Below are 27,244 nucleotides of genomic sequence, written 5' to 3'. Positions count from 1 at the left end.
TGGAAAATGACATTAAAAAATTCAATTTTGTTTTTCCCAATATTTGCCTTCCTATTGCCTTCTATTTTCTATAGCTATTAAAATGTGGATAAAAACATACTGGCTTTAAAAAAAGTGGCTTCCACTTTGCTAAGCTGCTTTTATTTATGATACTGAAATTGACTCTGAAAATGCTGGGAGAATAAAATGATATTAAGATTTCACATATAAAAGGATAGCAACTAGGCAATAGCTAAGCAAAAAGTGTATCTATAAAAATATCACCTTCATGAAAAAGTTAAAACCCATGGTATACTTTAAAACATTCATTCTACAAACATTTAACCAGTTCTAATTACATGTAGCTATCTATAACAGTAGTAGTGGCTTAGAGTTTCACTGCGTAGGTTAGAATTCAGGCTCCATTTACTAGCTGTACATTCCAGACAAGTTGCTTTATCTCTGTACTTCCATATTCTCATCTGTAAAATTAGAACATTAATAGCCTTGTAGGATTTAATGTGGGGATAGAAAGAGCTAAAGTATTTAAAATTCTTAGGAAAGTCAGTGCTTGGTACAAACCAGACATTGTACTGATTAAATAAGATAATACATGCACACCTCTTAGAATGGTGCCACACGCATACTAAGTGCACAATATACGTTAAATGTTTCTATAATTCACTGAAAGGAAATCATTTACTGACTTTCTATTTCAAGATGGTAAGACCTTTTTACATCCCAGTCTTTCAAAAAACTTGCTCCCAAACAAGGTAAACAAGAAAAATTCCACATTCATTGATACCCAAAGACACCTGTAATGCTAAGCTACAATGCATAAGGATAGAAAACATTTGAAAAAATCACATATGACTTAGCAGAGGGGAGAAGGTTCAAGCCAAAATGCCTGCAAAGGTAGCAGTTCATGTGAGCAAGCTGAATTACCCCGGCGAGCTCCAAAGAGGCTCTGGATATAACAGTACCAATGACCATGAATGGCAGAGGAGGAGGGAGGTGAAGAAAGAAAATGGAAAATGTCTGAAAGCCTTTTAAGAAGTTTATACCCCAGTCCCCACACTCACACAAGACAGGATTAATAATTTCTGGAGGAAAAGAACCAGATTTGGGGATATGAGACATAGTGAGGGGCAAGGATGAACTAGGAGACTGATGATGAAAGAACTGGGTGAAAGTCCACATGTCCCTGATGGCTCCAGAAAGCAGAGAGCCAGGCTGGTGCTCTCCACATAGAAGTCTGGGGGGTCCTTCTCTGGAGAAATGGACAACGGTGAGTAAAAGACCTACTGAATTTGACATGTGGGGTTCCCAAAGAGAAACTTCCAGCAAAAGTCTCTAACTATCAAGGCAAATATCCCTTACACAGAGTTTCTAACCAGTGTCAGCATCTTTACTCATGTTAACAGTCAAGGATCACCAGATGATTGAGAAAAATCCCTAACATATAAGATATCAAAATAAGTAAGAAAAAAAGGAATTCTGAAGAGGTAATTCAGGGTACAAAGAAAATAAAACTTTATATAGAAAGTATAATTAATATTCTTAAAGAAATATATTTTAACCATAAAACAGAAAGAGGGTGCAACAAAATAAGCACAAGTTAAAACCAGCTCTTAGAAATTTTTTAATGTGAAAAAAAAAGTCTATTAAAGGTATGGATGATAAATTTAAAGAAACAGTTCAAAAGTAGAGTAAAAAAATGCAAGGAGAAGAACAATTGGAGAGAAAAATAAGAAAACTACAGAATCATCTTGGAAACCCATATATTTTTTTGTACAAAGAGTACAGAGCAGAGCCAAGAGGAGGAAATTACCAAATATATAATTCAAAATATATCCCCAGAACTGAATGAGTTTTAAGGTTGCACTCAGTGCTTAGCATAATGAATAAAAAAGTGTCCACACCAAGCAATGTAAATGTGAAATTCCAAAATTCCAAACCAGGCATAAAGGGAGAATCCTAAAACCTTTCTGAGATTCAAAAAGTAAGTCTCATACAGAGCAATGGGAATCAGAACGGCATCAAACTTATTAGCATCATTAGAAGCTACAGGACAATGGGATATACCTCAAAATCCTGAGTGACAATTCTGTCCAGAATTCTATACCAACTCAACCTATCACACCTATGAGAACATAATGAAGACACTTTAAGATGTGAAAATTTCTTTAAGAGAAAGAAAGACGCAGGAAACAGGAAACAGGATTAAGCACATCATTCCCAAGATGACAGTGAAATGAAGTCCCACGATGACAATTAAGCAGTAGTTGAGGAGCAACCAACCCGGATGGAGGACAGAGGGTTCCAGAATGAATGTCCTCAAGAAAAATAAAGAGCTCATGAGTTACTACAGGAAATCATATTGAAAAGTATTTTACAGAGCTGTTAAAACATACGGAAACACTTAAGACTCAAAGAAAAGTGAAAAAAATGAAAAGACTGGGGTAATTTAATTACAGGAAAAATTTAAAAATGTATGTAAGGAAGAAACAAAAACATAGACTACTTGGCTCAGCAATGAGTATTTACATAGCTGTTAAAGACTGAATATAGATTCAAGCAAATCTGCAGTATGATTTCACCAAACTAAATGGACAGAGAATTAAGGGTCTAAAATTGATGAGTCAAGGGCTTTAAAATGCCATTTAAAGTTGGTAGACATTATTAGAAGAAAGTAGAAACTGGGAAATGAAGATAAGGGTCAGAGACTGCTGATTTTGTTTTTGTTTTAGTATACATAAAAAAAAATAAGCCTTGTGGTGCTATGTACGTATCTTCATGAATTATTCTGATAAAAATATTAAAATTAAATAAAGAATATTTGCTGAGTACTCTTTATGGCAGACACAATATGCTGGTCCACTTAACACCAGTCTCCACCACCTCCTTCCTTACCTGGAAAGGTTGGAAAGCTAAATACTCCCTTTCACAGACCCCCTTCAGAAGGGTGGCCAGATAACACCAAGTGGTCAAAGACAAAACACACAGAAAAGTCTCCTGAAGAGGATTTCAAATCCTAATCAGGAACGAAACACCTCCCAAACAGAAAGTGTTCTCCTCTCACCCCATATTCATATCTGAATGTGGATAGTCAACACTGAGGACAGAAGCCAACAATTAAAAGTTGGCAGAGCAGAAAGACACAAAAAGCCGAGGTTCCCAGGGGCATGAGCTGCCTGATTCCAGACTCCTTGTTGTGTGGGGTTTTTTAAAGTCTTATTTATTTATTAAGCACTGTGTTGAGTTTTCTCATTATCAGTTACAATGATAGGTAGGCACTGAGAAACAAAGGTGAAGAAAATAGTTCCTCTCCCAGAAAGCTTATTATCTAACAGAGTAAACATAACCAACAAGCAACCATAACAGCAAACAAAATGCATTACAGCCAAAATGTGCTGCTGTAAGAAATCAGAGGAAGGAGAGATCACATCTAGTTGGAATAACAGAAAGCTTCTCCCGACACAGCTGACTGTTATGGGTCTTGTAGAACTGTATGAGTCTACAAAAAGAAAAAAAAAGAAAATACATCCTATGCTAAAGAAATAGCACAAGTAAAGGTGCAGGGAAAATACAGATCATTGTCAAGAAAGGCAAGGGCTTCTAGCTTCAAATCTCAACCATATAATTCACCAGATTTGTGACCCTGGAGAATATATTATATCTGACAAAGGATTACTATCCAGAATTTATAAAGAACTTCTACATAAAAACAAAGACAAACTACCCAGTAGAAAAACAGACAAAAGATGCAAACAAGCACTTCACAGAGAAGAAATCTAAGAGGCCAATAAATATACAAAACATATTCAACCTCATTAGTAAACAGGAAAATGCAAATTTATAATTACAGCAAGTCACAGTAAGATTCACACCTCCTATACTGGCAAAGATATTTTAAAAATCTGACAGTAAAAACTGTTGGATAGAATGAAGAACAACCAGGTTAGTTATGTATGTATTTGACTTCCAGGTTATCTTAGAGAAACTATCATACATGTGCACCAGGAAAGATGTAACAAAAAATATTTACAGCAATATTGCTTTTAACAGGAAAAAGAAAACAACTTAAGTGCCCATTGATAGAATGAATGAACTGTAGTCTTCATACATGTTATAACAGTTTAAAACCATAATAAGAGATAAAATATACCTCGATGAAACAACACGGACCAATTCAAGAACATAACTGGTTCGGTGAAAAACTGAAGTTGCAGAGGAATGCATACAGCAGGATTTTATGTTCATGTTGTTTACAGACCACATAAATAATAAAACTATAGAAGTAAAGAAAGTGATCAACATAAAAATCGAGATAATGACCCAACCCCTGCAAAAAGGAAGGGATGGGATTGGGGAATAATCTGCAAAGTACTAAAAAAGGAATATTCTTTTTCATAAAGTAGGGGATTGATTTACGGAGGATTATTATAGCTTTATTCTTGGCACTTTACATATACTTTATAATTATTATTTTTAACCTATTCCATAGTTACAATAACTTTTTTTAAATCACAAGGGATCCATTTTGGACAAGAGCCATCCTTACCACAGTATAAGAAAACTGGAAAGACAAAAACATGCAGATAATTTGAGACAGAGATTTAAACAAATATAAAATAGCCTTAATTTTGTCATTCAACTCATTCAGGGTATGTTACCAAAAGTAAGAAAGGTGGCATTAAACTCCATTGTTCATTCCCTCAAATATTCGAGTATCTACCATGTTCCAGTCACTATCCTAAGTGATTCAATACAATGTAAACAAGAGACAGAATCCCTGTTCTCATAAATAAACATGGGGAGTCCAAAGCAAAAGGGGAATAAAAAGTTTCAGAACAGCCAATCTGGACATAAAAATTCAACAAGCAATGGTAAGCAGAGTACAATCCCAGCCAACAACAAAAAATCAGAAAGAGTTCATTACTGATCCGGCTACACTCAGAAACCCCAAAGAGAAAAAAGTCACTTTGGAAAGCTGAAATTTAGAATATTTAATAATAATTTTTATGTTGGTTTACAATAATACATATCAATCCCAAAAGCTTATCATTACTACAGATAGGGAATATAGCAATGTTCACACTAACCTGGAGGTCATAGTTCAGCAAACCCAATCAGCCAGCGTTTGAACATGGGCCCCAACTAACAAAGACCCCAGAGAGGGCTCCAGTACTTGAAGAAAGCGGTTAATCACAGCACTGTCACTTCACAAAAGACAACATAATTTTTAGAGCCTCACCCAGACAATTTTATCTAAAATCACACAGCAGAGTAGCAGCAAAATACAATGAAATCATCAAGAAGGGAAACGAGAAGAAAAGAAATATGGGAAGAAAAAGAAAATATTAAAAACAGTAAAAATTCTAAAAGGCCCAAGGAGTCTAGGGCCATTGGGTATGGGACGCCAACAGTCTGATACATCTCAGCACTGCTATCAAAACATGGCACAATAAATGTTCAGAGTCTTTTTTTTTTATATATATAAAAAGGTTAAATTATATCCAGAATACTCCCTTGAGAAAGTAGGGATACAAGGCATGTAACCACAAGGCAAACAGCATAAAGAACTACTTTTAAACAAAGACAGACAATCCGACAGAAACCCAGTTCTTAGGCAGGCAAATAACACAATTTCACAAAAGGAAAATCAAATGGTCAATAAACCTATTAAACCTATCAGTTTCAAGGAAGTGCTAATTCAAAATGTGATACTACTTCACTCCCACCAAATCAATAAAAATTTAAAAACCCGGTAATACCAAAAGTTGGAAAATAAAGTAAAATGAACTCCTGGGTTCTGCTGATTGGCATGTGAACTAGCAATCAGTTTCAGAAGCGATTTGGCAATAATGAGTGAAGCTGAAGGTAGGCACACCTGTAACGCAGTGATTACACTCCTTGGTACAGAAGTACAATAATTTTTTAACTGAAAAATAATTTTCTTTAGTTTTGCTATTCATATGATAATTTTTGGAACTGTACCATGCTATCTTTTGATCAATTTTGCTCTGTCAAAAGAAATGCTAAGAAAGCCACAGGAAACTAGAATTGTGGAATCATTTCTTTGGAAACATTTTAATTTCATGTGGACATTTTGAGAAGATATTACACTCTTGCATATGTATATGGAGAAATATACGCCACCACAGTCACTGCACAATGGCAAAAAATTAAAAACCTAAATGTCTACCAACAGGACAACAGATCAAGAAATTATTATATGATCACACAACAGAAACCCATAGAGCAGTGAAAATAAGTTAATAAAAATTATAGATGTCCACACAAACAACTCACATTGTTAGCAAAGAAGGATATAGGTAACATGGACAGTAAGGCTGTGCATTTTTAATAAAGATGTCTATATAATATGTCATTTATGTAAAGAGAAAGGTATGCAAAACATTATTATGGACTGTAATTTATGGACATATAAATATGCTGTAAAAATTTAAAAACATTATTGGAATGACAAAAAAATCATTAATTCAGGTTAATGATGACTTTAGGAGAAGACAAAGAGGGGATGGGATCAAGGAGGGGAACCTAGGTTTCAACTGAACTAGGAATGCTTTATTTCTTGAAAAAGATATGAATTCAACATCACAAAGTATTAAAATGAAATAATGCTAGTTGGTAGGTTTATGGTATTCACTCTACACCTATTAGAAAAGACCCATGCTTTTTTAAATGACCTCTTTAAAAAAAAGTATCAAACAATTTCTAAAGATACAGAAACATTAGCTTCTCTTCCTTGGCTCACCATCCTTGCCCTTACACCACCCCCAATTTGAAAATAAAGAAATGAATAAATCTAAGTATGTTCTTCTCAAGCAGGGTGAAAAATTGATCACAGAAAAAGTGTTAGGCACAGCAGTTTCTGGAGTGTAAATAACTGTATTCATATCCACTTTTGCCACTTGTAAGATGTGTGAACTTGAGCAAAGCCCTTATTAGTCTCATCTTCTAAAACACAAAGACAGTAACAGCACCAGGGCAGTTGATGTTTCCATGAGAACGCATAGTAAAGCACCTGCCTGAATTATATTGCTAGTAAAAGCAGTCAGAACCCAGTGGTAATACAGTCAATCTCATACTCTGCTTCCAAGATCAGTGGTTTGTTCCAATAATCTTTTTGGATGACTTATAGGTGACACTGTTTATTTAGTATCTTCTCAAAATGTTCACCTGAAATTAAAGTGCTCCCAAAGAAATGATTCCACAATTCTAGTTTCCTGTGGCTTTCTTAGCATTTCTTTTGACAGAACAAAAATGATCAAAAGATAGCACGGTACAGTTCAAAAAATTATCATATGAAAAGCAAAACTAAAATGATTTTTTCAATAAAAAAAACTGCCTATATACCTTATGGCACACAAATATCAGATGACTATCCATTCTGTTCCCTTTTCTGTTTTATTACTTATTAATTTCAGAATATGGAAAACTAACAATGTAGGTTCTGGTTCTAAACAAATTTATTTACAGAGGCAAATTTCCCTTCTGATCTGTACATCAGTAAATCAGCGAGGTACATGCTGACTGATGCCTACTGTTTATAACAAATATCTTTGCACAGAGAATTCTGGACGATTTCAGGGTTTTTTCTAATCCTGTGAACTACAAAAAAATGTTTATATATACACCTCTTATTTAACCGTCCAAAATGTTATCTAATTTTTGTGTCTACTAATCATGACCCACAATACCAGATAGAGTATTATAAATAATAAATGGGTTAAATAGATCCCTTGGTCTGAGAAAAAATAGCTCTCATTTTTAAAAAATGTTTATGTTATGAATACTTGGGTAGAAAAAAAACCCCAATTTCTATCAATAGAATATTTAATAGTTACTATGTAAACAGCCTGAATTTTCAAACATCCAATTTTCTTTGGGATATATACCTATTATTGTCAAATTCTTTATTCAAAACCAGTTACAGAAAAAGCACAGGCCAGATATTTACAAGGCACTAACTGAGCATTAACTCAGTGGCGATTACTGAGCAGATGACAGGATTCTGGCACACCTACACCAAAGCCAATCAGGTGAATTCAGCTCTGTACATGTAAGAATTCAAGTTTGTTTTTCCATATGTAGAATTTTAGCCATGTGGCATGTAAAATATGTCTCATATTAGCAAAAAGGTAGAAAGGTACTTATACATTAAAATGATCCATTTAAAACAATAATTTTGCAGAACCTTTTCATAGAGACTCTTAAAAAAACCATGAATCATTTCAGATTCTAGAGTTTTAGCCAGTCAACAACAATATTAGAAGCAAGAAAAGGTATATATGAAAATCACTTCAATTTTTAAAAATAGATCAATTAACATTATAAGCTCTATGGGAAAAAGTGGTCATCTTACTACCTTAAACTCCAATATTATTATAATATAAACCTATTAATATTCAAATTTTCTACTTATCTTCTTTTAAAACTGAAGATCAATATGATAAAATATATTCATATTCCCAATAGCTGAGAGAGGTGAATTCATCAACCGTTTCTTTTCTGCTTTAAGTAAATAAATCCATTTAGTGGGTACCTACTATGTATCACAAAAACAAACAGGTATTTTGCTGGTTTAAACACATTCACAATTTGATGGAGAGAAGGGAAATAGACAATATATAACTACAATGCAATATAACAAACATAACTAGAAGTAAAAGTACTTAGGAACACAAAGTAGCAAATATCTGAGCATAGAAATTGAAAACTATCAAGAAGACTTCAAAGAAGAGAAGATGTTAACGTCTGAGTGCTTAAAAGGACAGAGAAACTTCTGGGTTAGGATAATGAATGCTGACCAATTTCAAAATCTTTCTGTTCACCCTCAAAAAAAATATCATAAAACCAACAAAGAAAGGAAATAATACCACATAGGACCCATTCTTTTGGCAGTACTAGGAGAAAGAATTCTACAACCTTCACATGACCTGTAATAGAAAAACAGACCAAATTCCAACAGAGCTCCCACACCACCCAACAGCAAGTCTGCAGGATTGGAGAGGGGTAGGGGGAGACACTCAAGAGCAATTGATACACAGAGGCACCAAGAACTTAGGCAAAGCAAGAAACTCACCCCCAGAATGGGTCCAACAATAAAAGTAAAAATTCTGCACACAGGTAAGGACCTATATGCTAAAGCACTGGTTAGGACAGAAGCTTGGGGGACAGTGGGAGTGGATGGAAATGGCAGCCTTGGAGAAGCACAGCTTTTGAGGGCAAACCAGAGAGACAGAAAGGGATGTACCACTGGAAACATGGCAGTGAAGAGAAAGAAGAGGGTAAGAGGGAAAAATTAGGGACCCCAGAGAAAGGAAAGAGAAACAACATTTTCCCACCCCCTCCCCCCAACACAACCTGTAAAAGAAAGTGCACAGAGAAGGGTGCTATAGAACTCTCTAAATAGGGAATGAGGAGATATACAAAAAAAAAAAAAAAAAGCAGGCCACAGACACAGAAAAACCACTGTGCAAATCAGAAAGTGCTAATAAAAGCATTTCAGCTGATGAATCTCTCCCCTTCTTTTTGAAAAGCCACAAAGCTGAAGAAAACAGGAACACAACACTCCAAACTGAATTTAAAAACTTCAAACAAGCATTTGGGATAAGAAAAAAAATTCTGAAGCAGAAATACAAACAGATATGAGCAAACCACCAAACAAAAAAAGGAAGAAATGCAACAAGAGCTGAATTAACTCAGAGAAGAAACAGAAAAAAGTACACATTTCTCAGTCGGACTGTGAGGCATGCATCTCTTCACAATGAAGCACAAGGAAAGGAAAGGAATTCACCTGCAAAGGGATGGGCACAGTCACGGCACAACTTGAAGACTGGTGAACTACCCACAGTCCCCTTCGGCAGGCAGGTAGGGCAGGATCGCTGAGGACTCTGAGGGACCAGGTAAGGCCTACTAATTTCATGTTCAAAGGTGGGGAGGCAGGATGTCTTCAAGGAAGAAGAGATTGTGTTTTGGCTTCTGATAAACTCAATTTAGAACTCAAGCTCTACTGTTCCTAAAGATGTGCTGAGCAATTATTTTTAACCCCTCTAAGCCCCTTATTTGTCATCTGTGAGTGGATGAAAGGATGGACAGACAGACAGACAAGTAGACAGTCACACACAAGCAATTGTACTTGTCTGAGGCTGGGCTCCTCCCAGAACAGAACATCACAAAAGGACTTGTATTCAGGTGATTTAATTGGGAGAGGAAACGAAGGAGGGTGAGCCTGGAAAGGAGCCTGAGCCAGTAGCAGGGGTCCCTTACTGCACTGTTTAGTGCTGTGGGCAACTGGAGCTCAGTCTTGCTAGGACTTTGAGGAATGATTGGAAAGCTCGTAGAACTGTCTGTGCAAAGACAGAGAAGCATTTTTCCATCGGCTCCTGACCAGTCTAGTTAAGGGTTGACCCCATTAACTTTCAGGCACTTCCAAGCTGAACATGCCTTTGTGCCCCCCAACCTGCATCTCCTGCTGGCTGGGCCTGGAGAAGCCCTGGAGCAGGGAAAAAAGAAAAAAAGAAAGTACAGTGACGACACTTGAGACAACATTTGAGGGGAAAGTGAGTCAAAGCCTGTATGAAAGAGTGAATATAATATAAGGAGGTGGTGTTTTGGAGGCAACTGGTGGAATATGGCTCAAATCCCCTCCCACCCCAGTCACTGAATATTCAAGCATCAAACACGCAGGGGACCTACACTTACATAACGTTATATGCCAATTATATCACAGTTAAGCTGGAAAAAGCATAAACTGAGTCTTCAAGGAAGAGCTAATAAGCATTGCTACTATATAATGGTAACAGGGAGGAGCTTCTCCTGAACTCCAGGGATTTCCTAGGATGTCTGTTGTTGTCACCGTGGCTGGTGAATGATGCTTAAGAGGCATTTGGAGCAACCACAGTCCTACAAGGACAAAGCAGCTGAAGGCTCAGACCCCTCAGAGCAAAGGTCTTAATTCTACAAATCAAGTAACATCCTGGTTGGTTGCCACAGATCTCTGTGGGTCAAGACACCCTGAATGCCATTCCAACCCATTATGGTAATTGTATCCACCTTGCCCCTGGTGGTCAGTACCACCCACCTGGCCTTTGTTATTCCAGAACCCTATCATTTCTATTGATACTGGGGAACCCAGTTCCATGGAACTCCCTATTAGCCCCACCCAGCCTGTTTCCCCTCACCAGAGCATTCTGTATTAACTTGGTGAGTCAAGTGTTTTCTTTGGACCCACCTAAAGAACATGGTCAGATAATACATTCTCCAGCCTCATAAAATAAATCCATTCTAAAATCCTTTCTTCTCAGAGACTTCTGACCTTGATGCTCTGCCCAAGCAGTTCTTGAATATTTATCTAATTTACTGTAGGTCATATTCATGCCCAAGCTTCAAGAACCACCCCAGTAGAATATTAGGACCAAGTTACTCAGATATTAAATCCTGAGTTATGAATAGCACTCCCATGTTAATAAATTCTCCCTTACCCAGCCTTATTCTGCCACTCCTGGCCAATGCCTTTAAGATCCACTCCCCTACATGCTCCTCCTATTCCGGTGCTACACATTAGCCAGATCCTGGAATTATTTTCCTGAGTATTTTCTCCCAGACAAAGAACAGCCCTGATTAGATTATGCTGAGATTGCATGGAGTTCTTCCAGGGGTGAGGGGTCGGAGCACACTCTCTGCGGAGGACAAGCATCATCTTGGGAGGCATGAATCTCAACAGGATCTTTGCACGGTCTCTAAACTGGAAAGGCTGCTCTCTTCTAATAAGGCATTGGTTCTGACCATCCAGAGGATCAGGGAAATTCAGGGAAACTCAGATGGGAACAGCCCCCCAGATGTTCCCATCTGAGATCTCTTGGTCCTACTTTTTCCATATTAGGACCCTGAACACCTGTCAAGGGTGTATAGGAGAAGCAGAACCACTATGAATGATATAGAATGAGGAACTTGTACAGAGGTTTGACAGCACAAATATGGAAGTTAAAAAGTCTATATATGACTGCTGCTTCTGCATCTGGAGCTGAGCCTGAAGACAGCAGAGCAAGTGGAAACGGAAGCCGGACATGGAGCGGGAAGGGGCAGGTACAGAGTGGAATCCCAAAGACAAGCTGGAACTCACAAATACAAAAAAGAAGCCACGTCTCTTATCCTCTTCATACCTCCAACTTCAGTGGTGCAGGTAACTGCAGAAAAGCTGCACACACTAGCCCAGGATTCTAAGCAGCTGATGGAGGTGATCCAACAGGAACTGAAAGAGCTGCAGGCCCGCCTAAAGCTCCATGCCCACAATACGACACAGATCTGCCAGAACGCATGCAAGCTGCAACAGTGCCTAGTACCAACCTTCCTATGTAAAAGAAAAATGGCTGCTGCTCCACTTCTGCCTTTAAATACTACTCAAAATGTCTCCTGTGACCAGTGCTAACCCACCCCAGAAGGGAGTTCTGGGAAACATAATTCCAGTTTGGCTCAGTTGACATAGTACAAACCCACCAAAGAAGGTATACAGGTCTACCACCCTTAAGATTAAATTCTGCACCTGCTTTTTTAGCATCACCTGTCCTGTGGCTGCAGGCAACGAGGATCTTTTCATTTTCAAATGGGCCACAGAGGCCCTCCTTTTACAGTGTGCTCTGCCTTGATAACTGGTTGACCTACATCTGTCATTCTCTTGTTTTCAAAGTGTCCAAAAGTAAAAGAGGTCAGTCAACTTCAGAATACTCATAATTGCCATTGTCCCCATATCACTCAAATCCCAGAGCTATGGCACAACCAAACACTTCACCTTTTAGTGCTAGTCCCGATCCCCTGCAGGTGACAGCCTCAGTAATCGTTCTGTCACACGTGCCAGGGGTTATTACCACCTGCTACCCCCACCAGCAATGGTGTCCTCACTGCAGTCTTACCTGTGGGCGATGGAAAGCGTAACTCCAACATCCCGTCTGAGGTAAGCTTTCTAGAGCCACTTTAGGCACAAACTGTCTGAGCTGGGACTCATGTGCAAATGGTTTACTTGAAGGTAATCCCAGGGAGAAGGACGAACTCAAGAGCAGGAACTAGGGAGGCAGGAAAAGCCAATCTAAGGATGCATTATCATCTCAATCTCATCTGGACCTTTCAAAGAAGGCATGGACTGCCTCTCAGGATTTTCCATTCTTGGTTCAATTCAGAGAAGCATTTATTACCAGCTTCCATACTCCATTACCGAGGGTTGCCTTGGTGGGGTATTAACACCCTGCACTTTGGGGATATGCATTTGTGCCTGCTAAGACAGCTCTCACCTGGGTCCTAAACCTTGGAGCAGGACTTAAAGTCCTGGGGCAGAAAGTGAAAAACATGCAGCATGCAGGCTGAAAATTAGATGCCATTAAATCACGTGAGTTGAAGCCCGCGCAGAACTGTTTGCCACCGCCACGCTGGACTTCAGAGCGAGGCAGGGAGGGTACGAGCTTGTGCAGCAGAGGAGTCCGCTACAACACTAATCCGAGAATTAAATGCTTGGCAGAGTGCCTAACTCACAAAGCTCAGCAAATGACATTATTATCATTAGGTTAGATGCTGACCCACGACTGTAGTAGTGGGTAGAGGGAACGAGTAACAGAACAGGAGATAGTTGACTTACAACTGACACAACTGGGAGAACAAATGGCTGGGCAGGGAGGATGTCAGGTGGAGGAAGAAGTCCAAGATGTTTTTCACTAGGGCCCTGGCTGGCTGGAGAATGGCAAAGCCACTAAATAAAACATGGAAAGCTGGAGGAAGAAGCATTATTCAGCTTGAGTGTGTAAGATACCTTTGGCCTATCCAAATGTTTCATGTTCAATAAGCAGGTGGAAGTAACCGGAAAGAGAGATAAGCGACTCCAGAAGAGATCGAAGCTGAGCACAGGCTTGGATGGTAGTTCAAGCCGTGATATTTGATTTCCCAGTAAGAGTGCGCACGGTTACAAGAAAAGAGGGCTGACAACGGGTTACCAATATGTAAGAGACAAGCAGAGGGACGGAGGTCAGTGAGAGGGAGATGGGGCAGTCCGACAGAGGAGAGCCAAGAGGAAGAGTCCAGGCTGCTGGGTGAAGGGAGCAGAGTGGCCCCACGCCAACACTAACTGCCCTGGAGAACGTGAGTAAAACCAGACAGACGTTTCCAGCAGATTAGACACACAGGGAAACATCAGCAACTTTAGAGAGAAAAGTTTCTGCGGAGTGACTGAGATGGAAGGCCGATGTTACAGCACATCAAAGAGTGAATGGGAGATAAAGAGGTAAGAAACAGCTGTATAAACTGCTCTTTCAAAAACTGGTGAAAAAGGGAAGGACAGCAAAAACCAGAGGGACAAAGGGTTTTGTCTTGTTTTGTTTTTAACAAGACAATACCACACGTGTTTGTGGGAAGCAGAGCTGAGGATCAGGGAAAGGGGAGAAAAAAATGGAGTAAATTCTCGAAGGAAGTGGAAGATTTCAAAAAGAGGTTAAGCATAATCTGACTCAATCACCTTTATTTAATATGCTTGGATTTGTTTTTCATGTATCAACTAGGAAATAGTTAGCATCTAATTTACTGAGACCAACTTAACTGGATGTAAAATAACTTCTCTTGTAAAACCTTACCTTCTCTTACTCAACACTACAGAAACAAACTTCCTGGACTAATTTAGTTTCAGTCAAAAGGTGACAATTGTATGCAGTGAGAAAAAAATATTTCTCTGCTATTTTAGTTTTATTTCTTTTTGTCAGAGGGAAATAAATTATTTATAAAACATTTATCAGATAAGCTCTTATTCAGGGAGTGTCCAGAATAATTTTGACAACACACACATAACTCTGAAATTTAAATCTTTAACCTCTGGTCTGTAGGGTCCAATTAGCCCAATTCTAGAGAATATATGAGCTCAAAAAATAAGCTAATAGCTAGCACACTAGGTTCCTTTTAACTGCCAGGTGGTAAGCTATTCTGAATCTGTTTAGATTTGTGGTTGAGCCTCAAACCATGTCTCTGGACAGCATTCTACTAGAGACAGAACAGTTATATTTAATATCTATGTACTTAAAAACAATGCTGCCCACTTTTCTCTTATTGCTGGACTCACTTAACCTGAAGACTCACTGTACTTTTTATGTATAAAACAGCAATGTTTACTTATCCAACTGATTTTGGAATTACATGATTGAGCCAACATGAAAACTGAGTCAATAAGAAAACAAGTGTGTATAAAGCAGTAACAAACAGCCTTTTTTTCCCAATACGTGTACCAAACAAATATAACTTAGGAGAACTGATCTAAATATAAAACACTTCAAAAAGAAGAAAAAGAACATTATGCTTACTAAGAACTTTGGCATGATCCACAGAACATGTTCAGGGAACTGACCTCTGTGGAAAGTACACAGCATTTAAATGGCTATGCTTGAAAACCTCTTTCCATAAGTTGGTCTACAACATTCTATGACTTCATCTTATAGAGCATGTAAATTGTGTCAACTTTTTGTGTTTTTCTAGCTCTAATAATTTGTTCAGAAACAGAACAACAATTTTTTAAAACAAAGAAGCTATTTTTCTCTTCTTGAACAGAGAATTGCCTTTTCTTCACAATTCATACAGAGGGAAAAAAAAAATCCATGAGTGCAAAACTCCCGTATATTTACATTCACCTGCATCCTCTCCCTCTTCCCTCCTGTTATAATAGAAGCAATGTGTGTTCTCCTATCAGAGGCCAATATGCCCTCTGCCCCCCAAGTCCTCCTTCTCAGGGACCTTGATGCCATCAAGCTACCCTCCTAAGCTGGGTACTTTCAGTCTCAATCTCTCTGTCTCTATCTCTTAATGGATTCAAACTTGTGATATTTAAGCATGTTCTAACGTCACTTACCTTAAAACAGCAAAAAAAATAACAACTCCCATCCATCCCCCAACCGTTTCTGAAACCCACAGTCCTCTCTCGCTAAATCTCTCTTTAACACCCTCCAGGACCAATCCTCTCAAAAGTTGTTTTCACTTGCATCCAGTCCTCAATTCTTCAGATCTGGCTTCTCTCACTAAATCGCCACCAAACTTGCTCTTGTAAGGTCATTAGCAGATCAGTAGGATCTGACACACCCCTGGAAGTAGCTTTTCTCCTTGGCTTCCATAACAGCACAATGTTCCTAGGTTTTCTCCTCATTGTTCTCCAAGCTGTAACCTTTCTTGGCAACTCCTTTTCTATCTATCCTTACATTTTGGAGTTTTTCAGGGTTTAGTTCTTAGTCACCTTTGTCTCTGCATTCTACAGTCTCTCCTAAAATGATCTCACCTACACCTGGGCTTTAAATATCACTTAAATGCCAATGATGCTACCATTTTTACCCACAATACAGACATTTTTGCTGAGCTCCAGGCTCATATCCCACTGATGAATTAAAGCACAGTGGTTTAGATGGGCCTTGGGGCCAGACTGCTTGGGTTTTGAAACTAGTACTTTACTTACTTTGGGGTAGACCTGAGAAGTCGAAGATCTAAGACTCAGTTTCCCCATCTGTAATATTGGAATACTAGGAACAGTACACACTTTGTAAGGTTACTGTGCAGATTAAATGAGTTGATGAACGGACCTACTATGTAGCACATAGCAAGCTTTCATAATCCATGATTACCACTACCACATATGTCCATTAGTGTATGTCAAAGGCATCTCAAACTTAGTTTGATTTGTATAAAACTGGATCCTACTTTTTCTGCCCACCTTGTATCTATCATCCATGGTTCACCACCTATGAATTCTAAGGCATATTCTAAGATAACCCTTATGACCCTTTGCATGATCTCCTCCCCTTCAGTGAGTAAATATGATGAGACATCACTCTTGTGATAAAGGGAATTAAGGTCCTAAATCAGCTGACCTTATGGTGATGATTATCTAGGTAGGCCTGACCTAATCACATAAAGTCAGAGATCAGAGAGTAAGATCACACAAAGCATGGAAAGCATTTGATTCACCTTTGCTTGCCTGAAGACAGAGAGGCCAAATGACAAGGAATGCAGATGGACTCTGAGCTGTCGGAGCAAAGAAAATGGGACCTTAGGCCAATGATTATAGGAACTCAAAACCTGTGAAGTGCATTTTTAAGCTCACTCAAGTGGAGCTTGAAGTAGATTTTTACCCAGAGCTTCCAGATAAGAACTCAGTCTGGTTACCACCTTGATTTCAGCCATGCTGTGAGGGCTTTTAACTTACCGAACAGCTATGGGACTCATTTTTTACAATGCAAAACTAATCTCAATAAAATCCTTCAAAGGCATCACATTGCACTCCTTATAATACCAGAGCACCTTATCGTAACCTATGAAACCCTGCATGAAATGGCCCTGGCTACCTTTTCAGCCCTGTTTCCCACATCTCTCCTGCTTGGATATGATGCTCAAGCCACAGGCCTTTCTTACAGTCACCCCGGTGTGCTTAAGCCATTTCCTGATTCAGGACCATCTCTGTCAATCACTTCCTTTGGCAGAAATGCTTTTCCCCCAACTCATCAGACCAGGATAACCAGGGCCACAGCCTGCCCACTGCTACTTCACAGAAGCCTTCCCTCTCCCCTCACATGATGCCAGTCTCCCTGTTAGGCTCACAGAACCCTGTACTTCAAAGAGTTTATCACCACTGCACTCATAAGGTTAATTGTGTGATTATGTACCTAAGGTCTTTCTCTTAGGCACAGTACACTGAGGGTAGGAGCCATAATTTGTCCCTTGCTAAAACCCAGTATCCAGTATGGGGCCAGGCACAGAGTAAGAATTCAACAAGTTCTTAATTGATGAATAAAACTGTGGCTGTTCTGCCCAACTTATGCATGGCAAAATTAGGTCAAAGGTGTAAGTCTGATTTGTGTGGGCCCCATTAGATTTGTCCTAATTAGCCCTAAGTATGATGTTTCCTTACAAACAAATGACACCGGTATAAAGGAAGAACAATGGCAAATTCATGGGAAAGGGTTGTTGCAAATCTACTGCTAAGATTCACTGTTCATGCCCTCTTAAGGCAGCATCATAGTTAGATATCAAGTGCAATAATGCCCTTATTACATATTTTAAATAGTTCTTCCTTTAGGAAATATATATAATTCCACTTTAGTATTGATGTGGTTAGAGGACAGAGCGCTTCAGTTAACTGAATTTTCCAGTTAACAATGGGATATTCCACTAATGTAGAAAACTGCCTGGTACTGGAAGACTGCCCTGTGCATGATCTACACCTTTTTGCCAACAGAATTCATTCTGAAAGTGTGCCTCTATTTTATTGATTTCTCATTATGTATTTTTTTAAAATCAAAAGCTCTACTAATCATAGACCTTACTTTTTTCATTGTAGGAGAAATATAAAAATAGTAACACTGTAAGACATAGATTTTATTTAAGAAGCAAAACACTGGATAGAAAGTCAAATATCTTTCCATATTGTCCGTATTATTTATGGACTACATATATGTGTTTGCATATAACGTATTTAATTATAGGGTTACCTAATTCGTGCCTTAGTCCAGAAAAGATTTAAGGCAAATTACTTGGATTAACTAAAGTATAAGAAAAGAAGAAAAATAAGGGCCATAAAATGACACCAGGAAAAGGCCCGAGATGCATGTGCCAAACCACAAGTACATGTGGTGCAGGCCTGGCATGAGCCGCTTTCTAGCCACTAACTTGATAAAAGAGGTCGGTTTGTTCAGGGACCTACTTCACAGCATTCCTAAGGAAAACAGAAACAGCTGGTCAAAGCAGCTCAGCCAGGCTTGATACAAAGATCAGAAAGGAATGTCTTCTTGGGAATTCCTTAGAGAGTACACCATTCTACTTCTACTAAGAACAACACTTGTTACCATTTTCTACTAAAATACTCATTTAACTGCTTCACATTGCTGTCATCCTCAAGTTACCCAGGCATCTGGCAAAATTATCTCTCGGCTCATTCAATCTTAAGTAAGATGTATTAGTTTCCTATTCCTGCTATAAAGAACTAACATAAACGTCATGGTTTAAGAACATTAACAGTCTGAAGCTGGGGGTTACAGAGCTTACAATCAAGGAGACAGCAAAGTTGTGTTCCTATTGGACACTCTAAGAAAGTATCTGTTCCTCAGTTTTTAGAGGCTATCCATGTTCCCTGGCTCATGGCCCCTCCCAGCAATGACATCACTCCAATCCCGTATCTCCTGCTCTCCCTCTGCTTCCATCCTTACATCAAACCTCCTGACTGGCCCTCCCGCCTCTCCAAGAAGGCTGAGATGAATCGGGCCCGCCTGGATAGTGCATGATACTCTTCCCACCTCAAGATCTTAACTTACTCACATCTGCAAGGCCTGTTTGCCACGTAATTCCCAGGCTTCAGGGTTAGGACATGGACATCTTGGAGGGGTGTCTGTATTCAGCCTACCACACAAGACTCCATCATTTACCTGTTTGCAGCTACCAAAATTGTAAGGATACTGTCAGAAAATAGCAACCTTATGGCCAAATCTATGTAATATTAGTAAAGCCACAAATGGAGAACTTTATCAAGATTTTTTTAAATCCAAGAGCTTTAAGTACTGAGTTCACCTTCCATATTCCAAATAACATGATATATAAAAATATTTACACAATTTTTTTTTGTCAGGAACACTGATTCTATAAAAAGAAACACACCACAAAAACTTGAGTTTGAAATAAAATAATTGCAATACCAAGTACTGTACTAAAAATCAGTAACTTCACCTCCCTATTTTCCCTGCAGTCCCAGAGGAGGTTGCCTACAGACTATTAAAAAGAGAGAGAGAGCCAGCTCACTCACAACCTTAGGAAAGAATCGAGTCCAGAGAACTTAAATGATATTTGGAGGAATAACTATAATTGAACCCAGAAGGACATTGCTAGACACAAATATAATGTGTCTACTTGGGACCCTATTCATTTTCCCTGGCAAATGAGAGGAATGTAGGAGTGTTCATACCTTTCAGGTACATAGAGAGATCTGTAAATCATTATGGGGCCTCAAAGTAGATAACTGCGACAAGCCCTCCCTCCCACTGCATTTTGGCAATCACATCTCTCAGCAGTGTACTTAATTGTGAAGCTTCAGTCAACACGTGATGTCATTAGATTTTTCCCTGAGGAGTTTTCACCAAGCATCAGCTTCTATTTCACAGGAAGAATTCGATCCTGCCCACCAAACCATTATGTCTCCAGGAAGCTGAGGTTTCAAGATTCTTTCTTGCTTTGGAGTAGAGGTTAATGTTGGGTCTGATAGGACAGACTTGCTACCTGAGAAGGCTTTTGCTCCTGAAGAGTGCAAATACAAAATGTACCGACGCCTACTTGACGTAAGGGCTGAGATGTTGCCTCCTTTGCCTAAAAAGATCATTTTCTTAAAAAAGATCATTTTAGGGAAAACTCATGGTGGAAAGTTAAGAAGATTTTTTTTTTCCTTAGGCCTAGACTCTAGGGAATTAAGTTAGGGTACTATCAGTAACCTAGTTTTATTTTTAACCTTCCCAGTGTATCATATAACACTAAAGATACAGCACAAAGTTCTGCCTACTCTTCTCAAGGTGAGAAAGGTGTGAAAAAATGGGGGAAAGCGCTATAAAAAATATATGCACAAACATAAATATATATTTATGCATATATAATATAAAAAAGGAGAGTAGCACTGTTCTCACAGAGAACTAAGACGGTCATTGAAATATGTCAAAGTGTCGTACTATAGGTAATCATTATGCTAAAGAGATCATTATAATTAATCATTACAAATGGAATCATACTCAAAAAGCATCAGGGAATTGTTGGTTGTTTTCAATGGGATTCAGTCACGAATCATTTGGTAAAACAAAATTATCTTTTAAATTAAATCCTGACTTGTCTATACCAAGATTTCCATAGATATTCCATAGAACACCAGCTTAATGTTGGTAAGTACTTTGGATATAACTCAGGCCAACACTGTTACTTTATGGATGAGAAGAGGCTCAGAAAGGTGAAATGATCCATCCCATATATTACCAAAGAATTATACACCATGACCAAGAGGGATTTATCCCAGGAAGGCAAGATTGGATTAACACCCACCTCCAGATCAATTAATGTAATAAACCAATAAAACCAAAAACAAAAACCACATGATCATCTCCATAGACGCAGAAAACGCATTTGGCAAAAGCCAATGCCTTTTCATGATAAAACAATGAAACTAGGAAAAGAAGGGAACTTCCTCAACCTAATAAAGGGCATCTACGAAAAATCCACACGTACTCTCATACATAATGGTGAAAGACTAAAGCTTTCCCCCTAACATCAGAAATAATACAAGGATGTGTGCTCTCACCAATTATATTGAACATTGTGCTGAAGGTTCTAGCCAGGGCAATTACGCAAGAAAATTAAATAAAAGGCATGCATATTGGAAAGGAAGAAGTAAGACTATCTCTATTTGCAGATGGAATGATTTTATAAATAGAAAATCCTAAGACATCCACTAAAAAAACTATTACAATACACTAGTTCAGCAAGGTTTCAGTATATATTGCATATAAGATCAATATACAAAAATAAACTATATCTACATATACTTAAAATCAACAATCCAAAAATTAAATTAGGAAAATAATTCCTTTTACAATAGCATCAAAAAGAATAAAACACTTGGGAATAAATTTAACAAAGACATGAAAACTTACACTCTGAAAACTACAAAACGTTGCTGAAGAAATGGAAGATCTAAATAAATGGAAAAACATTTCATGTTCATGGATCACAAGTTTTAATATGCTAAGATGGAAACACTCCCAAAATTGATCTATGGATTCAACTCAATCCCCACTAGAACTGCAGATGGATTTTTTGCAGAAACTGGAAAGCTAACCCTATAATTCATATGGAAATTCAAGGGATCCAGAGCAGACAAAGCAATCTCAAAAAAGAACAAGGTTGGAGGACCCACATTTTCCAACTTTCAAAACTTACTAAAAAGTTACAGTAGTCAAAACATAGTGTGGTACTGGCATAAGGACAGACATAAAAATCAGTGGAATCAAATTTAGTCCAGAAATAAACCCATACATTTATGGTCAATTGATTTTCTGTGAGGGTACCAAGACAATAAAAGGGGGAAAAAACAGTCTTCCAACAAATGGATCAAAAACCTAATGTAACAGGTAAAACCATAAAACTCTTAGAAGAGGCATAAATCTTCTTGACCTTGGATTAGCCAATGCTTTCTTAGATACAATGCCAAAACCACAAGAAACAAGTGAAACGAGATAAACTGGACCTCATCAAAATGAAAAGACTTGTACTTCTAAGGATATCATCAAAAATAACCCAAAAAGACAACCCACTTTATGAGGGAAAATATTTGCAAATCATATATTGATATCGATTGAGGTCCTATACCTAGAATATGTAAAGAACTCTCACACCTCATAATAAAAAGACAAATTAAACAAAAAATGGGCAAAGGATCTGAACAGACATTTCTCCAGTCAAGCACAAATGGCCCAGCAGCACAGGAAAGATGCTCAACATCATTAGTCATTAGGGAAACATAAATCAAAACCACAATGAGAGGCCACCTCACACTCAGGATGGCTATAAGCAAAATGACAGGCAATAACAAGTGTCGAAGAGGATGTGGAGAAATTAGAACCTTTGTGCATTGCTGGTGGGACTGTAAAGTGTTGCAGCCACTCTGGAAAATTTACAAAGTTAAACATAGAACTACCATGTAATCCAGTAATTTTATTCTTAGATTTTACTCTTAGTATCTACCCAAGATAGGTGAAAACATAGATCCACACAAAACTTGTACATATATGTACATAGCAGCATGAGTCACCATAGCCAAAAGGTGAAAATAACCCAAATGTCAATCAACTGATGAATAGATAAATGAAATATGGTATATCCATACAATGGAATACTGTCAATTTAAAAAATGAAGTACTGATAGATGCTACAACATGGATGAATCTTGAAAACACTATGTTCAGTGAAAGAAGCCAGTCATAAAAGGCCGTATATTGTGAATTTCCATTATATGAAATGTCCGCAGGCAAATATAGAGACAGCAGAATTAGAGGTTGCCTAGACCTGGGAATGGGTGATAGAAAGGTACAGTGACTAAATGGTTAAGACATATTTTTAGGGTGATGGAAATGTTTTAAAATTAGAAGTGTAGTGCTGGTTGTATAACACTAAAAATATACTAAATTCATTGAATTGTACACTTAAAACAAGTGGATTTTATGGTATGTAAATTATATCTCCAAAACGCTGTTTAACAAAGAAGACTGGCTTCCACCTGGCTCTTTCTCTCTGTTCAATCACTTTCTCTGCGAGAGCCAGCTATCACCTCATTAGGACGTTCAAGCAGCTATAAGGAGAGGTCCAGATGGCAAGGCACTGAAGCATCCTGCCAACAACGTTGAGTAAGCTGTCTTAGAGGGGAACTTCCAGCCCCAGACAGGTCTTCAGGTAACTGCAGTCCTGGCCAACATCTTGACTACAACCTCATGAGAGACCTGAGTCAGAACCCTCAAGCTAAACTCTCAAGCTAAACAACTCCTGACTTACCCATAAAAACCATGTTGCTGCAGCCACCAAGTTTTGGTGTGATTTGTTATACAACAACAGATAATGAATACCCCTTTCTTGACCTTCTCCTCGGTGTTAGACTCTCTCTCCTAATGATGGCTATCTAAGGAAATGTCTTCCCAGCAACCCTTCTTCTAAGAGTTTAGTATCCATGTGTTCACTGCAGTAGCTGTCATGTTAGAAGACCATGATCCCATTCCCTGGCCATAGCGAAATGATCTGAAAGTGGGCAACTGACCAAAACCAGGTCAATTAAGTACTTCCCTGAGATTTTTATACCTGCAACTGATAAAAAGGCAGCATCTATCCAGTGCCTGAAGTTATAAGATGTAAAAAACTTGGGGTCTGTAGGCAGCTATGTTATTTCCCATGTGAGAAAAGGTGGACAGCAGTGAGAAAAAATGAAGCTATCGTATAGAGATAAGCAAAGATTCAAGATGGAAAGAGTATCAATGACATAAGTTTCTGGTTCCAGTTATTTTTTTCTGGATGGAAGACCATTTCTATCTTGCATGTAAATCTGAAAATCACTCCATAACAGTATCTTTATGTACTTCTAGTGAGAAGACCATTGCTGCCTTGTAACCCCAGAACCTACACCACACTCAGTGCCTAAGAGATGATGAAATATTTATTGACAAATGAATGGGTAAGATAACCCAATATCTTTCCAATAATAACCCCTCTTTTGTTGCTGTTGTTCAAGTTAGATTTATTTGAATCCTAAGACTCCTAACCTCTTCTTTGCTACCTTTATATTCTGTATGTCCCTCTATTACTATACTTACGACACTATATCCTAATTACTTGTTTACACAGCCTCCTCCCCTACTATCAGAGAGCAAGACATTTTCTTAGCCGTGTTTGGTGTCATCAGTACCATTTAGCCTAGAATACAGAAAGTGTCAAGAAATGTGTTTAACTGATCTAGTCTGTCCTTTACTCTTCATTCTTTAGCTTTTAAAGTCACTGTCATCAATTTATCAACCACCTAACATCTGCAACATACTGGGAATACAATAAACTGTTAGAATTGGTCGTGAATTTCCATCCAGCCAATGAATTCATACAACAAATACTTGAGTACAGGGGCTGAAAATGGACAAGGCCCCGAAGGACCTTACAGTCTAGTGCAGACAAGTAAATTGATTATTACAGTACCATGTGTTAAATGCTGCTGAAGAGATAATGCAGAGGCTGCTGCTAAGCAGCAGCACAGATCATGGGAGTTTTCACTCCACTTCAGAAGGCAAGACACATGCAGGAAAGGATGATAGCCTAGCAATGTGGGAGAGGCTGAGCACCAAATGAGTGACTTGTTTTCCAAGTTACACTGGATGAATTCACACTGTTTCAGAAAAGGTAACTCTTACGGAGTGATTTTCAGATTAACATGAAACCAACATTTCCTGAGTCCCTAATGTGCCAAGCAAACTGCTTAGCACTTTTCCAACAGGATTTCATTCAATCTTGTCTGTAGATGAGAGAAGTGAGTCTGAAAGAATGACGTGACTTGCCGAAGTCCACAAAGCTATTAAGTGGAAGAACTGGAATTTAGAATTAAGTCTTCCAATCCTACGTCCAGGTACACCATGTTACTCCCTCTACCCAACTGGAACCATTTCCATGTCCTTACATGTAACTTTTACTGCCTTTCATTCATCCTACAGCATTTAATAGTGTTGGGCACAAATGGGCAATCACCAACTGCTGACTTGATATGACCATGTGCTCGTCCACATTTTGAGAAGTGAAGGACCACATAAGATCAAATTACATCAGTGCCTATTATAGCATCATGTGCTGACAGGAACACAGTTGGCTGAAGATGATTAAATCTTTTTGAGTTTTATTTTAACAGTGCTTTTCATCACTATATCGGTCAGTTGTTCCAGTATTCAGCAATAAATCAAATGACTATTCATTTCCTTTGACAGTTAACAGTAAAATGAATCCAGTATAATCTCACCATCCATCAGAAAAATTTCTAAAATGCAAACTTGAAGCTGATGATTCATACGATTAGTAGAGAAAGGGAAATAGAGCAGTATTTGTTGTTTTCTACAAAACTAGCACTGTTTACAAAACCCAGAAACTGAGCAGTTGGTTTACTACTAATAAGTAGATTGCTCCTTGGTCATTGAGTAAAACACTACTAGTTGCACCACGGTCAATGGCTGAGGAGCATATGACTTCCAGTAGCTTCTGCTGTACAGCATGATTCTACACATATAAATCAGTGAATTGTTATGTAAGATACGAAAAAGAAATTCAAAACCTCCACACCAGAAAGCACCTGACACTGAGCCTGACACAATCAGATATTAATACTGAAAAAATTATTTACTGAATAAATGCTTTAATATCTCTTTGAAAACATCAGCTGTCTATTAAATTGAGACCAAAAAAAAATCAAACCAACCAAACGTACACAGGTTATTTTAGGAACTCAAAAAGATCATGGAATAACTGGTTTAACACACACAATAAATTCACAATGACCAAAAAATGTTGAAATAAGTAAGTATGCATTTGACATTCCTCTTAAATTAAGTCACCACACTGGTACTCAGTGGAATGCTAACCAGTAATCACATGATAAATAACAAAAACTAAAAGAACAAGTGACAGATCTAACTTTACAATCTGTTCACAACAGTAACAAGGTGTATGAAGCATACACTTGAAACCTGCTATATAAGCTGTGTCTACATAACAAAATAATATCCCATTATGCCACAGGATCTGAATCAAAAACCTTAATAAACACTCACATGAACATTGAATAATGAACAACTCATCTTTAATATGTATTATCATAAAGGAAAAAGTGCCATACAAGACTGGGATCCACAAATATAAACCCAACTGTACTGATTAGTCCAAACGAACCTTTTGCAAAATGAACAACCTAGACCCAACATTATGAATTTAAGCAATCTAACAAGTAAAAAGCTTGGGACAACTCTAGGAATCTCAAACATTAAAACGTGAGCGCTTAAGCCGGCCGGTTAGTCGCTTTTACCTAGACCTTTAGATTTACAGAGCCTTCTCTAGGGACCTTTCAAAGAAATTCAAGGCCAAGCATAGTATTTCATGACAATTGCAAATAAAAGCACTCGGTCCCTGTAGTCCATCCCTCTTTATCTCAATAGAGACTGGACTCCTGAAAAGCCAGGGACCCAACCACCCCTTTCTCTCCTACAGGACCCCAGCACCTTAGGGACCCCAACCGGGACCACCTCTAGGGAAGCAGAGGGGAGAAGTCACGCTCCAAAACAAAGCGTCGTTCACCCCACAGTGAGCAAGGTGCACCTTTCACACTGGACAGGATGCAGTGACACATGTTACCACCTGTGCGGGAAGGGGGCACAGAGACATCCTCACAGGCAGTGCCAACAGGCAGCTGCGGGCTGCTGCCCCGGCCCCAACTCCCCGCGCCCGCAGCTCATTCCTGGGCCCCGGAAAAGTTTCGGCCCGCACCCCCTGGGCGCGCCCCCACCTCCCGGGACCCCCGGGCTCCCGCCCGGACGCGAGGCTCCGCCCCGGGCCCGCCCCCTGCACCCCCTAGCCCGCGCGGGCACCCGCATGCCCTGGGGCCGCGCCCCCGCGCTGGGCCCGGCCAGCAGAGGGCGGGGTC

The 27,244-nt window shown here is 38.8% G+C and overlaps 1 protein-coding gene and 1 long non-coding RNA gene across 2 annotated transcripts in view; one reads left to right on the top strand and one right to left on the bottom strand.

Moving 5' to 3' along the window:
- The window catches only part of RPS6KA5 (ribosomal protein S6 kinase A5), a 190,738-nt gene that overhangs the window by 163,180 nt on the left and 314 nt on the right, over positions 1-27,244 (bottom strand). The gene's annotated exons all lie outside the window — the stretch shown is intronic.
- On the top strand, positions 1,815-27,244 carry LOC108404377 (uncharacterized). The gene is made up of 3 exons (XR_012133719.1): positions 1,815-14,275; positions 24,165-24,253; positions 25,085-27,244. It is a non-coding gene; the product is annotated as an uncharacterized lncRNA (long non-coding RNA).

The sequence above is a fragment of the Manis javanica genome, chromosome 8 (genome assembly GCF_040802235.1).
Source record: "Manis javanica isolate MJ-LG chromosome 8, MJ_LKY, whole genome shotgun sequence".
Classification (NCBI taxonomy): domain Eukaryota; kingdom Metazoa; phylum Chordata; class Mammalia; order Pholidota; family Manidae; genus Manis; species Manis javanica.
The sequence above is the reverse complement of the archived record's forward strand: the minus strand, read 5'-3'. Positions and strand labels throughout refer to the sequence as shown.